Genomic DNA, 15,273 nt, shown 5'->3' on the forward strand with positions numbered 1-15,273 from the left:
ATCTGGGTAAAAAGTGAGAAGCAAGAGTATTTCAAACAGAGAATGATCTGTAGAAAGTCTGAGCAACAAGAAGTTGTTGCCAGACCTAAAGGTTTGTGTCTCCTGGGACCTGCCGATCGGCTCCTGATTTGGTCTCTGCATGAGTTGTTTGCTCTGCTGGGAATGACAGGGATGAGAGAGAGAGAGTCACTCCATAAATTCTGTCCCTCCCGAGAACCCACAAGCACTGGTGTCCCACTTCTTTGTCAGTCTAGAACCCCAGCCTATGGGGTGGTATGACCTTCATTCTAGATAGATCTCATCTCAGTTAAACCTCTTTGGAAACAGACACACCCAGAGGTTCGTCTCCTAGGTGATTCTAGAGCTCCTCAAACTGTCAATCAAGACTGCTATATTCAGTCGGGCACTGGTGGCACACGCCTTTAATCCCAGAACTCAGGAGGCAGGGGCAGGAGGATCTCTGTGAGTTTGAGGCCAGCCTGGTCTACAGAGTGAGTTCCAGGATAGGCGCCAAAGCTACACATAGAAACAAACAAACAAACAAACAAAAAAGACTGTTATATTCACACTGCATTTGAACAGAATCTTGTGATTCTATTACCCAGAGAAGATGGGACAAAGCCAGGACTTTTCCTGCCTCGAGAAAAAAATAATCAGAGGCAGGTGGATCTATGTGAAGTCAAGGTCTACCTGGTCTATGTATCAAGTTCCAGATCAACCAGGGCTACGTAGTAAGATCCTTTTTTTAAAATAAAAAAGAGTAATCGGCATCATTCATCTGCAAAGTAAAAACAGGCATAGTATGCTGTGAATACCATTGGTTGTTGAAGGAGGCCACTTGGCCACTTGTTTGTTTCCCAGCTACCCAGACCTCCCAAAATAATCACACAGAAACTGTATTAATGAAATCAATTAACTCTTACATATTAATTTAATCCATTTCTATTAATCTGTGCATCGCCACATAGCTGTGACTTACTGCTAAAGTTCTGACATCTATCTCCAGCAGGGCTACATGGCTTTTCTGACTCCACCCTTCTTTTTCCCAGCATTCAGTTTAGTCTTCCCTGCCTGCCTAAGTTCTACCTTATCAGGCCAAGACAGTTTCTTTATTAACCAATGGTATTCACAGAAAACTGAGGGGAATCCCACATCAATTGGTGAATGAAGAAACTGCCTTGGCCTGTCGATAGGGCAGAGTATAGCTGAGGGAGGGGAGGGCAGAGACGACACGACTAAACTGAATGCTGGGAGAAAAGAGGTAGAGTCAGTGAGAAGCCATGTAGCCCCACCCGAGACAGGCGTGAAAACTTTACCTGGTAAGCCACAGCTTCATGGCGATACACAGATTAATAGAGATGAGTAATCGAGATGGGTTAAATTAAGATACAAGAGTTAGCCAGAAATACACTCAAGCTATTGGCCAAACAGTATTGCAAATAATATGGTTACTGAGTGATTATTATGGGTCTGGGCAGGATGGAAACCTCTTACTACAGGTAAGTGTAGTTATTAATATCCATCTGTATTCTAACTTGCTCTTTTAGTAGAGCAGGAAAGAAACACAAATGAGCCTCTTTCCATACATTTGCTGATATGTGTCTCAGGTTAGTTCTGTGGAATCAAAAGCTGATATGGGGCTGGCAAAGCAGGGTACTCCAGGAGGACACAGGATCAGCAAGAAAAATACATTCTGTGCTCTTTAAAGCTTTAGTCAATGATTCAGGGAGTCTTTGTTGTTGTTGTTGTTTTTCCAGACAGGATTTCACTGTGGAGCCCCCACTGTCCTGGAGCTCACTTTGTAGACCGTCTTGCCTGGAACTCAGAGATCTGCTAGCCTCTGCCTTCCAATGCTGGGATTAAAGCATATGCCACCAAGCCTGACAATTCAGGGAGTCTTAAAGCATATTGGGCCACAGCCAGTGTTGCCCCCTAGAGACCTTTACCCTGGATGCCATGGGTACTACAACGGTTGGATGTAGGTATTGCAGGAAGGGTATATGTTGGCCACAGCAACAGTTTAGAGAGGGCCTAATGGGACTGACAGCTGGAGAAATCTGGTCACAGCATCCAAAAAGGCCAAGATGACAAGTCCTTCCTTGAAACATGATACATGTGTCCACCACAGTCTTTTTTCCATAAACATAAACACACAGTCATGATCGTAAAAGAGAAGGACATATTCAAGTTCTAACGTCAGTTCCAGAGGATATGATGTCTTCTGTTGACCTCTGTTGGCATCAGGCATGTACATGGTACACATCGTACATGCAGGCGAAACACTCGTACATATAAAATAAGTCAATAAAATTCTTAATGTGCATATTTTATATTTAAAGATATTTGTGAGTGTGTGGGTATGGGGGGCGAGTGTGCATACGTGTATGGAACATGTGTGTGGTGTAGAAGTGTGTGTAGGGAGGAGTGACGAGCATGTCTGTGCATATGTGGAGGCCAGCAGAAGATATTGCTGCTTTTTTCTATCACTCTGCCTCATTCCCTTAAGACAGGGTCTTTCACTAGAATTGGAGCTAGGCTGGCAGCTTGAAAAACCCAGTGATACACCTGTCTCTGCCCGCTTGGTGCCCCCGCTCCACAGTACTGGTACGCATGTAGCCATGTTCAGTTTTTTTATATTTGTGCTGGGATTTGAACTCGGATCCTCATGCTTTTGTAGCAAGCCATTTTACCCACTCAACTGTCTCCCTAGCCCCAAGAACGCATATATTTTTAAACTATTGGAAAGTATCCAAGATCTATGACAGAAATTGCTATACCGAAGTATGCTTGGAATATGTTTCTCTCGGGGAACTTGGGATCTAAGGCTGCTGCCATGTGGCTTCCTTTACACTTGATGGACAATATTTTTATTCCAGAATTTGGGTTTACTTCATCCTGTAAGATGTCTAATATTTTCCATGACAGATTGCAGATCACTCTGTCCTCTGACTTTCATTTTTCCATCCCTTTTCCATGACATCAGGAGCCAACCATCCGAACCAATTTTAAACAGCTTCACATTATAGCCCCATACTTTGAAGTTTGGTGTTATTCTTTTATAGTAGAAAGCATTTCTTCAGTTGAGTTTTAAAGTAACAAACTTAACTGATTTATTGAAACAGTTTCAACATAACAGAAATTATGGAAGAATTTTGCTAGGGCTGGGAGCGTGGCTCAGTGGTAGGCCGTGTTTACAATGCAGTTACTGGGGAGGCAAAAGCAAGATTCTTGCTTGAGCTCAGAAGTCTGACATGAGCCTGGGCAGCAACACAGTGACTCTGTCTCATTTTTTCTTTTATGTACATATTTTTAACTTTTAAAAAAGATGTATTTATTTTTAATTTAAGTGTATGGGCCTTTGGTCTGCATATATGTCTGTGTACCACATGCATCCATGTCTACAGAGTCTAGGAGGCATTTGTCTCCCTGGAACTGGAGTCACAGATGCTTGTGAGCTACAATGTGGGTACCGGGAATCAAACCTGAGTCTTCTGGAAGAGTAGAGGCATACATAAAGGAAAAATCATGTACATAAAAATAAATGCCTTATATACATGTATGAAAATGCTATTACAAAACCCATTATTACTTATAGTTAATATATACAAATAAAAGTTTTTAAAAGAAAGATTCTTCAGGGAAGTGCCAAATGACCTAAGTCTCAAAACACTGGAAGACTCAATCAGCCTCAAGTTTTTATTGTATACATGTTCATCAAGGCTGGGAAGGTAGCCAAAGATCCCAAGTAGCATCGGTATACCATGGGGATCCATTAAATGTGTGTGTGTGTGTGTGTGTGTGTATGTACGTACGTGTGTGTTTATTTTGAGACAGGGTTTCTCTGTGTAGCCCTGGCTCTCCCGGAACTTGCTCTGTAGACCAGGCTGGCCTCGACTTCAGCCATCCAAATGCCTGCTAGGATTAAAGGCGTGTGCCGCCATGCCTGGCTCCATTAAAGAGTTCTAAGCACAGAAATGTCATGTATTTTTCAAAACTACCTGTACTGGCCCAACAGAAGGATGTTCTAAATATGCAGTTTTTAGTGTGCACAAGCCAGAAGCTTTAGCATCACTGTACACACTTGTCAGAAACACACATAATCAGCCTGGGGATGTAGCGCATGCGCAAGACCATGGTTTGAGCTCCTGTGCCACAACAAAGCAAAACAAAATCAAACCTAAACAAAGCAACATTACACATAATTCCAGGATCCCTCTTCCAGACCTCTTGAACAGAACCTGGGAGGTGGCTCAGCAGTCAGTTTTAACAAGTCCTCCAGTAGTTTCTGATAGAGGTCAAAATTTGAGGACCATTGCGCTGAACCAGTGGGAAAGCTGACAGTGTCCCTCGCATTAGGGTAAAGTGAGTGAAGGGCTCCGTAGGTGCAGAATTGCAGAGGGTAACAAAGCCCTCAATAATCAAGTCAAAATTTAATGCAATATTTGTTAAAATAAAAATTAGCCCAGTTTTCCTGAGATGAACACCATTTTCAGTAAGGAGTTCCTGTTGTGCAATGAGGGCTGTTGTCAGTCAGCCTCTGGGTTCCCAAGACCTCTGAGGCTCTTGTACCCCTCAGCAGGCAGACTTATGACGTTGACAAAGGCAAGTAAAAAGACATGGTAGCTCACATTGTACACAGGCACACTCAAGTTCAGGAGACCCCACACTTAGAAGGCCCTGTGTTTACTTAAGTGCAGTCATTGTTTTGAAATTCTTCATACAGCTTTGGAAAAGGGGTCCTGCAGCTGCATCTTGTGCTAGGTTTTCTTTAACTGCACCCTGGATTTTTTTTAACCCCTTCCAAATTTACCTCTGAATAAAGTGAATTCTGTCTTCTTTATTGTTCCTATGGAGCTTTCCAGAACTCTCTTGTTTCAAAAAATGAGAAGACATTTTGGTAAATGCATCCTGGGCACACGTTTTTCCTTTTGCCTTAGGCTCCAATGTGACAAATCTGGAGGTTTGGGTATGAGCATTTTAGCATATACATGTATATGCTTGTGTGTGTGCACATGCGTGTGCATGCATGAGTGTATGTGTGTCAACAGAGGCCAAAGGCTGATTGCCAGGCTTCTCTGATCACTTTCCACCTTAATTTTCCTGTTTTTTTCCTAGCCAACGATACTGTATCTTTTTTTTTTTTTAAACGTGGCTTCTGAAGATCCGAGCTCGGTCTCATGCTTGTGTGACAAGCACTTTATCAACTGACCCATCTCCTCATTCCCAGTGGAAGCATTTTTAAAAAATTCATATATATTTATTTATTCTTACTCTTTTATATGGGTGTTTGAGACGTTTACTTTCTCTTTCTCTCTCTTCTGTTCTCTCTCTCTCTCTTTTGACTGACATGACTGGTGGGTGCTATTGATTGTCAGGTGGTAGGTAGAGGCCAGAGATACACAGAGAAATCCTCTAATGAACAGGACAGCTTCCACAGGCAGGAATCATGGTTTCCTGAGTATATGAGTGCGTTTATTTATGTATCTATGTGCATTTTTGGTGCTTTTTCTTTGACTCTCTTTTCTTGTTTTGTTGTTTTGTCATATTCGTATTTGTTTGTTTTTAATTTATCTTATTTCATATATGCCTGTTTGTTTTCTAAGGAGAGACAGAAAGGGTGTGGATTCAGGTGGGATGTAAGTTGGGGAGGAACTGGGAGGAATAAGGGAGGGGAAACTCTGATTAAAATATATTGTATGGAAAAAAATCTATTTTCAGTAAGAGAAAAGAAAGAAAAAATGTCATCTGTACTGAGGCTGAGATGCTCCAGTGGGAGGATATTTCCAGTGTCACAAATTAGGCGCAACAGCAAATGTGGAACCGGCTAAAACTGGATGACTCATCAGCCGGAGGGAATAGAGAAAGAAAGCCTTCCAGAATCTTCTCTCGCTTATGGCTCAGGTTAGTACAGCGAATTCGGGAGGAAGCACCAGTAAGGGAGAGGTGAATGGAGAGCCGTCCTCAGACGGGAGATTCAGATAGGAAGCTCTGAAGACAGGGATTTCAGGATGTCATTGGGTTCTGCTGCCATGCCAAGTCCTCTGGGCAGCCATCTCTCCTACCTTAGAGAATAAAGCCTACAGACAGATTAGGGGACAGGAAATGCCTTGCCCTTCCTTCCTTCCTTCCTTCCTTCCTTCCTTCCTTCCTTCCTTCCTTCCTTCCTTCCTTCCTTCCTTTCTTCCTTACTTTTATATACAGACTATGCAGCCTTTGCTGGTCTAGGTTTGCTATTTAGATCAGGCTGGCCTGGAACTCATTGCCAAGATCTCCTTACTTCTGCTCCCCGAATGCTGGGATTAAAGGCACAGGTCACATCCAGCCCTAAGAAATGCAATTTTTGGGAGGGTTTTTAAGTTCCCAAAGGTTTTCCTGAAAATTGTCTTGCAGAAAAAGAAATATGTATTTCAAGTATTTAAGCTTATATCTAAAATTACGTAACTCACTGTTGTGTTGGGGGCAAAGGATGATAATCTGATTGCTTTTCTTTTGAGTGGAACTAAGTTTATGTCAGTGGGAGAAGAGGAAGAAGAAAGGGGTGAAGAAGAAAGAATGGCTGAGACCACCAGCCAGATCAGAGAACAGAGAAGAGGAACCACAAACCCTTCCAGGATCCACTTGAGCAGATACAAGGAACCAGCTTTCCAAGTGGCACCACAGTGCTACTTACGGGGAGAACAGTCTATCACCGCCAGCCTTGGAGTCACAGGAATGACACCTGCCTATAGGCAGTCCTCTTTCCCAACAGTGTTTGGAGCGCCAGGATATAAGCAATGCCCCATCATTGGTGGAGCCAAAGGGAATAAAGGGAGCCAGGCTGCCTGGGTGGTGGCGGTGCACGCCTTTAGTCCCAGCACTCAGGTGGCAGAGGCAGGTGGATCTCTGTGAGTTTGAGGCCAGCCTGATCTGCAGAGTGAGTTCCAGGACAGCCAGGGATACCCAGAGACACCTAGTCTTGAAAACCAAATAAAATGAAAAAGAAGCCAGGCTCTACTATAGATGAAGATGGCCAGCAACTCCCAGGGATCTGGGTAAATAGCTCTAGAACCATTTCTGAGAGACTCTTCTTCACTTTTCACACCAGCAGGGAGGAACTCATGTTTCACTCCTCTTACATCCAGCATTCTCTATTGTCTTAATGAAAAGCAAAGATTTTTCTTTGCCACTAAAACTTAAAAGAATACTTTTCTGAGCCAGGAGGTGGTAGAGCACACCTTTAATCCCAGCACCTGAGGCAGAAGTAGGCAGATCTCTGTGAGTTCGAGGCCAGCCAATCTACAAGAGCTAGTTCCAGGACAGGCTCCAAAGTTACAGAGAAACCCTGTCTCAAAAAACAAACCCAAACCAAACAAAGAAGCACACTATGGTTGCTTTGGGATTTTGAAAACCCTGTGTGTTTCTTTCTTTTCTCTGTGCTTCTGGATGTCTCGGAGGCAGAGATGTTACATTACCCCACTCTGTACCTCTAGACCTGCTTCGGGTCAGGGCTCTGACCGATGTAGGTGTCTATAGGGGATGCTGTGGGGCAGGTCTACCACTTAGGAACAAAGTGCCTATTCCACCGTATGCAGTCATGCGGTCTGTGGTAGCTCATGGCTCGTCTAATGACTATTAGATTCAGAAATGTCAAGGCCCAGTCAGCTTGTCCCGCCAACCCCGCGACTCCTCGCAGGATTGGCCCTGACCTCTGTTGCAAGTTCATCCCAGTTCAAGTCTTTCCAGCCTGTTCTTCTCTCAAGCCCTTACAAGGATTGGCCCCAAGAGTATTCCCCAGCCAACTCTCCCTTACACACATCTCTGCCTGAAGTCTGTTTCCTGGGAAACCAACTAAGACAGTATTTAATAAATATTTGTTGAAGGAATGAATGAAGAGGTTCTCCCACAGTTCTCATTCTGAGTTGAAATATTGTGGAACACATTTGACCTTTATTTGTATATTTGACATTTTATTTTGTCATCTTAGGCCTTACAAGTCGGATCTCACACTCAAATCATTCACCCGACCCCAGGGTCGTGCACAGCTTACATGATGACAGTATCAGTGCCCAGTTGTTGTAGTCATATTGTCATTTGACCATCAGCTGGCAGAGGTGACACTTGGAGGGCCCGTCTGTCTGACCCTGGGTCCTCTCTGCCAGGATTTAACATGAAACCCAAATTACCCATTTAGTACCATTAATTCCCACACCATTGTAATTACACCATTGTTTCGCATCATAGGGAAGTATCACTGCTGCAAATAGCTTTGTTTGCTTTCAGAAAATCAGAGTGCGGCGTACACTAGTGTGAAATATAGCAGGATCCCTACACAGCAGTCACTTGCTCCGCTGACCCATATCTTCATCAACAACTTGATGAGAATTCCAGGTCTGAGGAGGGATAGATGCATGACTGGACTCCTTGCCAGCCCAGGAAGGTTCTGGATGAATAGAGGCACCCAGGTTGGGCCCCTTGTGCCTTCTCAAGGCTCCTAGGGTTCTCTAAAAAGGTTCTGACAATACCTTTTGGCCTAAACCAGACCCCAGGCCCAGCATTGCTTCCTCCTCTGTGAGGCCCTCCCAAATATTCCGAGCAGCGCCAACTTTCCCTACATGATGGGGCAGACAGAGAACTTTATTTCTCCCAGGAATCTGCATTTGGACCTTTTTGTTTGTGTGTGCTGCGAGGCGGTGGCTGCTTGACTAAGCCTGGATGAGCTTTTCTCTCTTCACTGTCGGAATGTCCCTAGTCCCACAGCCATGACTGGCCAAGGGCAGTGGCTAGCCTCAGCAAAGCACCTGCTCTGTGCAGTATTGCTCAAGTTCTGCCTCGATCCACATGGAGTCTGTGAGTCAATGAAACAGGCCTAGGGCGGACAGCAGGGGAGAACTAGGAAGTCTGTCTTGTTTGGAAATGGAGGCAAACAGAGTGAAGTCTGTTGCCGTTCTTCCACCCTCGCTTTCTAAACTTAGGGAATGTATGACCCTCCCACTGATGCTGTAACAAAGACCACATAGTGGTTTAAAGCAGCACACATTTTTTTTTTTTGTTCTGGAGGCCCGAAGTATGAAATAGATCCTAATTATCAAAGCATCTGAGCTAGCTGGTTGTATTCTGGGGGCTCCGGGAAGATTCCTTTCCTTGTTTTATTTTATTTTATTTCTAAATTTATTTTTATTATTTTATATGTATGAACATTTTGCCTGCATATATGTCTGTGCACCACACTCACGCCTGGTGACGGAGGAGTTGGTGAACCTCTGCGTGGGTGCTAGGAATAGAACCCTGGTCCTTTGCAACAACAACAAGGGCTCATAAGCACTGAGCTGACTCTCCAACCTCGTCTTTTATTCTTTTACCGGAACTAGATATGACATGCCTATGTCCTGCGTTTACCATACGACCACCTTTGGGGTCTTGCCATTCAGCCTGCTGAGAGAATTTGTGGTTTAGGGTCAAAGGAGCCTGAGACTGCTTGTTGAACACGCTTTGTGTTTCAGAAGCTATAACAGATGCTTTACACATTCTATCTCATTTAATTCTCACACCAGTGTATCAAAGAAGGGCGTGTTGTGTGTGTGTGCTCGTGAAAGCGTGCGTGTGTGTGTGTGTGTGTGTGTGTGTGTGTGAAGTCAGAGAACAACTTTCAGAAATTGGTCTTTCCTTCCACCATGCGGGTCCTGGAGCTTTTATTCAGTTTGTCAGGCATGACAGCAAAAGCCCTTACCTACCAAGCCATCTTGTCAGCCCATTATATTTACTTACATAGCTAATGACTTATTTATTGGAGACAGGGTCTCATGTAGCCCTGGTTACCTTGGACTTTATCTACTTGAGAATGATCGTGAATCCTCATCTTTGGGCTTCACTCCCAAGTATGTGAACCACTGTGTATGACTTTGCAGGATTTTTGTGATGTCAGGCCAACCTTTAATACCCAGTACTAGAGTTTCATGCTAGGGTGTGTGTGTGTGTGTGTCTGTGTGCATGTATGTGTGCACATGCACGTGTGTGGGAAAGTCAGAAGACAACAATGGGTACCGTTTTTCCTCAGGTGCCATCTCCCCTTTTTTTTTTTTCTTTGAGACAAGGTCAAAATTGGCCTGGACTTCTGGTCAATGAACATCAGAGATCCACCTGTCCCAGCACTGGGATTCCAAGCATGTTAGGATTTGTTTTTTCTTTTTAATTATTTGACCCTTTCCTTAATACCTGGACAAACACTTTTCTGACCTGCAGAATGGGACAGTAAGTGGCTCAAGGGTTTGTATGAGGAAGGAGATGACATCTGTAAGGGGCTTGGGGCGATGCTCACGGTAAGTGCTCCATTAGTGCCAGCTGTTACTGTCTTTTTTTCCCTGGGCTCTCCTAGCTCAGACTCCGCTCACTTGGGCAGACAGAGTCCCACTCAGTCCCAGCTAGACCCAGGCAAAGTGGCAGGTGTCAGCATGAGCTCTCAAACTAGTTAATAACATTAATGTTGTCGCAGGAACGGTGTCAGGAGCCACTTAGAGTACAGTCCCCACGTGCTCAAAGAGGAGAGGGTTTTTGTTTTTTTTATTATTTTTTTATTTTTTAATTAATTAATTTTATTAAAGATTTCTGCCTCCTCCCTGCCACCACCTCCCATTTCCCTCCCCCTCCCCCAATCAAGTACCCCTCCATCGTCAGCCCTAAGAGCAATCAGGGTTCCCTGCCCTATGGGAGGTCCAAGGACCACCCACCTCCATTCCGGTCTAGTAAGGTGAGCATCCAAACTGCCTAGGCTCCCACAAAGCCAGCACGTGCAGTAGGATCAAAAACCCATTGCCATTGTTCTTGACTTCTCAGCAGTCCTCATTGTCCGCTATATTCAGCGGTTTTATCCTATGCTTTTTCAGACCCAGGCCAGCTGGCCTTGGTGAGTTCCCAATAGAACATCCCCATTGTCTCAGTGTGTGGGTGCAACCCTCGCGGTCCTGAGTTTCTTGCTCATTCTCTCTCTCCTTCTGCTCCTGATTTGGACCTTGAGATTTCAGTCCGGTGCTCCAATGTGGGTCTCTGTTTCTGTCTCCTTTCATCGCCTGATGAAGTTTAATATTCAGGAGGATACCTATATGTTTTTCTTCGGGTTCACCTTCTTATTTAGCTTCTCTAGGATCACGAATTATAGGCTCAATGTCCTTTATTTATGTCTAGAAACCAAATATGAGTGAGTACATCCCATGTTCCTCTTTTTGGGTCTGGCTTACCTCACTTAGGATAGTGTTTTCTATTTCCATCCATTTGCATGCAAAATTCAAGAAGTCATTGTTTTTTACTGATGAGTAGTACTCTAATATGTATATATTCCATACTTTCTTCATCCATTCTTCCATTGAAGGACATCTAGGTTGTTTCCAGGTATATTCAAACATTTTACAAAAACCCTCTCCTCTGTTCTCAGAAACCTGATAGAGAACAGAGGAGAGGGTTTTTGTAAAATGTTTGAATATAAAGTAAAATGGCCCTACTTTGTAGGCTTTCTTCTGGGAGTGTCTGTCATGCTCAGACAGGGAAGGCCATTACTAGGGCCATGAGGGAGGGAAGAAAGGACAAAGAAAAACCAGGATCAGGTGACCTGGACTCCTGGATGGAGAAGCCTCTTCACCTCTGAAGCTCAGTGAGTTTATTACCTATAGCTGAACAGAGCTGTAGTTACTGCATAGAGCTGACCAAGGAGGCAGGCTTAGCTATTCTGGGTAGGAACAGTCTTCAGGCCATAAACATTCACGGAGAGAAAGCTATGAAGAAGATATTCTGTACACATTATCAGCATCTGTACACGGACCAAAGGAAGGCTTTCCCATCCTCTGAGCCTCATTGTGGGTCTGGGAAAATTTGCCATTTTCCGGTGGGTCTGAGGTTACTGGCCTTGATATGGCCGACTCGAGAACAAAGCACGCTCACTTAGGACTTCATTCAGGGCTTCCAGCTCTCCCCACAAATGCCCTAAGAGGAGGATCGAATTTTGCCTAGCATCATCAAAAACGTTAATTAACCATGTTAGCTGATTCCTATGGAGCAGAGAGATGGCTCAGCAGTTAGGAGCACTGGATGCTTTTCCAGAGGACCTGGGTTCGATTCCCAGTACCCATGTGCTGGCTTACAGCTGTCCATAGTTCCAGTTCCAGGGGATTTTGTGCCTTCTTCTCTCTTCCATAGGCACCAGGGACACATGTGGTATACAGACATACATGGAGGCAAAACACCCACACACATTGGTAAAATATGTCCCAGAGAGCTGTTTTGTGCTCTCCACCTGCCCTGCTGGAGTGTAAAGATCTCTGTGCCTTTCACTTACTACCTGTTCTTAATTAGTCACGGTACTATTGATGTGGATTTGAGTCCATCTGGGAATCTCGCATGACTCTGTCTCACAAATGGAATAATGTGGACTAGTCTCTCCTATTGGAAGTCTGAGAATTGTGATTGCATATGGGTAGGTGATGTTTTCCATAGGTAAAGCTATACATTTTAAATCTGTATATGTTTCATAACCTTTCTTATTCTTAAGACAATAATACAATCAAAGTAAAAAATAATTTTAAAATTATTTTTTGGTAATTTGAAGCATTTCAATTAACGGCTTTATATAAACAGGTCTTACTGGTCTTTGGTGGTGCATTCCTTTAATCCCAACACCTAGATTGTAGAGGCAGGTGGATCTCTGTGAGTTTGAGGCCTGGTCTACACAGTGAGTTCCAGGTTAACTGGGGTGAGAACTTAAACAAACAAACAAATGTATACACACACACACACACACACACATATATATATTTAGTTGATGTATATGCATGTGTGTATTTGTATGCTAAGTGTTTGTGGGTGCCAGAGAAGGCCAGAGGATGCCATAATTTATCTTGTAGGTTACAGAGTTACTGACTATTGTGGGTGCTGGGAACCAAACTCTGGTTCTCTTAAGAGCAGCAAGCACTTTTAACGGCTGAGCTTCTCCCTAGCACCTGAAAAAAGTCTGAAGAGATCAGTTCATTCAGGCAGGCATGGTGGCATATGTCTGTAAATCCTAGTATTTGGGAGGCAGGGGCAGGAGGAGCAGGCATTCCAGACCATCCTCAGTTACATAGTGACTTCAGGGCCAGCCGGGGCTACATGAGACTCTGTGGGGTTTTACTTTTTGTTTTAGAAAAGAACAAAGATATATTCTCTAAGTCAGTGTTACAAATTGAAGCTTAAGAAGAGAAATAATTGACTTAAGCTTTTTCCAGTTTGATAAACTGCTGTTCCAAACACATTACTTTCTGAATCTTATTTACAGCATCCATATTTTATGAACATATGTAAGTGATTTGCATATGTAATCTCCTGTTTGAATAATTTCAGGCTATATTATTTCCAGCTATTTGCTTTATTGCTAAGTTTTCTTATAAGGTTTAAATATTTGCTTAAGTAAAAAGTCTAAGGAACTATGTGTATTACTTGAAAAAAATATTTTCCTGCCTTTAATCCCAGCACTTGGGAGGCAGAGGCAGGCGGATCTCTGTGAGTTGGAGGCCAGCCTGGTCTAGAAGAGCTAGTTCCAGACCAGGCTTCAAAGCTACAGAGAAACCCTATCTAGAAAAACAAACAAAAATTTCTTGAAGAAAATTTATTTTTATAGTGATTTTTCATAATATATGTTGTCTTTCTCTCTCTCTCTCTTATTTTTTAAGACAGAGGTTCCCTGTTTAGGTCTGGCTGTCCTAGAAGTTGCTCTGTAGACCAGATTGGCCTCAGATTTAGAGATTCACCTGCCTTTGCCTCCTGAGTGAATTAAAGGGAGTGGGCCACCAGGTCAGGCATTACATACATTATTTAAACTGAGTTGACATTTTATTCTTACATACTTTCAAGTGGGTTTTATATAATTTACAGTATCAATGTTGAATTTCACATTAAATATGTTACAATGACTGCCTATAATCTCAATATGTGGGAGGCAGAAGGAGGATTAAGAGTTCTAGAATGGGTTACACAGTGAAACCTATTTCTAGAAAAAAAAATTTATTCAAACAACACAGAACTACACAACATTGACAGTGAAGCCACATTATGTTATGATATCACTCTCCTAAAACCCAGTGTTCTGGAATGCAGACTCTGAGGAAGGCAAGTGCCATTGTTATCAGATTAGCCGTGTCTGCTTGGAGGAGTCTGTCACAAACTGGCTTGTTGACTCCTGATATTCTCAAGGAGGTATGGCAGCTCAGTGGACCCTCATCTCCGAGTCCAGTTCTTCTACCAGCCATGTGTATGCAATTCTGCCCTAACTGTATGGGTTTTAGAAGATGCTGCACTATGGAGGCTGGGGGAAGCCCCACAAGGGGGCTCTGTCAATGCTGCCCTGGAAAAGCCATCAACCATGCTGGGTGCAGACTTCCCAGTGTGGCAGCTTTGGGCTTGTCTGTACTTCAGCAAGTAGCCTCTTACCTGTACTGCCTTAATTAGGGTTTCTATTGCTGTGATAAAACACCATGACAAAACAAACAAACAAACAAAAAAAAAAAACGAGCGCACTGAATGTGTTGTGAGTTATTGGTTCCCAAACTGAACTCGGATGGAATGGGACTTTGGTTTGTCATTGGGACCTTATGAGGAGGGGGCAGATGTTATTTACACCTTGTCAGGAAAGGAATTCTCTCATAAGGACCAGTGTCTTCAACTTGAATATTCATGCTGGCTAAAAGCCTAACTAAAGTGTGGCGATAATTCTGTAGTTTGCTGCCACCTAGTGGTGAAGACTGCGTCGCTGCGGACTAAAACTGGAGGGAACTTGCTGGCCCTGTTTTACCTCAGCAAACATTTGTGGAGCTAGTTATGCTTGGCACTGCTCAGTCGCCAGGGACTTAAATATGGTTTCAGTATTGGGAAAATTCTAACTCAGTGGTTCTCAACCTTCCTAATGCTGCGACCTTTTAATACAGCTCAACCACAAAATTATTTCATTGCTACTTTGTAACTATAGTTTTGTTACAGTTATGAATTGTAATGTAAACATCTGATATGTGACCCCAAAGAGGTCATGACCCACAGGTTGAGATCTACTGGCTGTCAGGACCTAACTTATCAGGAGGCCTAACGAATGGGATAGCGTTCTGAGGAACAACCAAGAACAACAGGAGAAGACTCCTTGAGTTTCATTTAAGAAGTGATGTCGAGGCTTGTCCTCAAATGTGAGGGAGTTTAGAGCAGTGCCTTCTGAAATCTTGAGAAGGTCATTCAAGATGGAGACAGGTGCACGGGGAAGAAAGAGAGGGGATTGTCACACAGACTATG

Source organism: Chionomys nivalis, chromosome 1 (genome assembly GCF_950005125.1).
Source record: "Chionomys nivalis chromosome 1, mChiNiv1.1, whole genome shotgun sequence".
Classification (NCBI taxonomy): Eukaryota; Metazoa; Chordata; class Mammalia; order Rodentia; family Cricetidae; genus Chionomys; species Chionomys nivalis.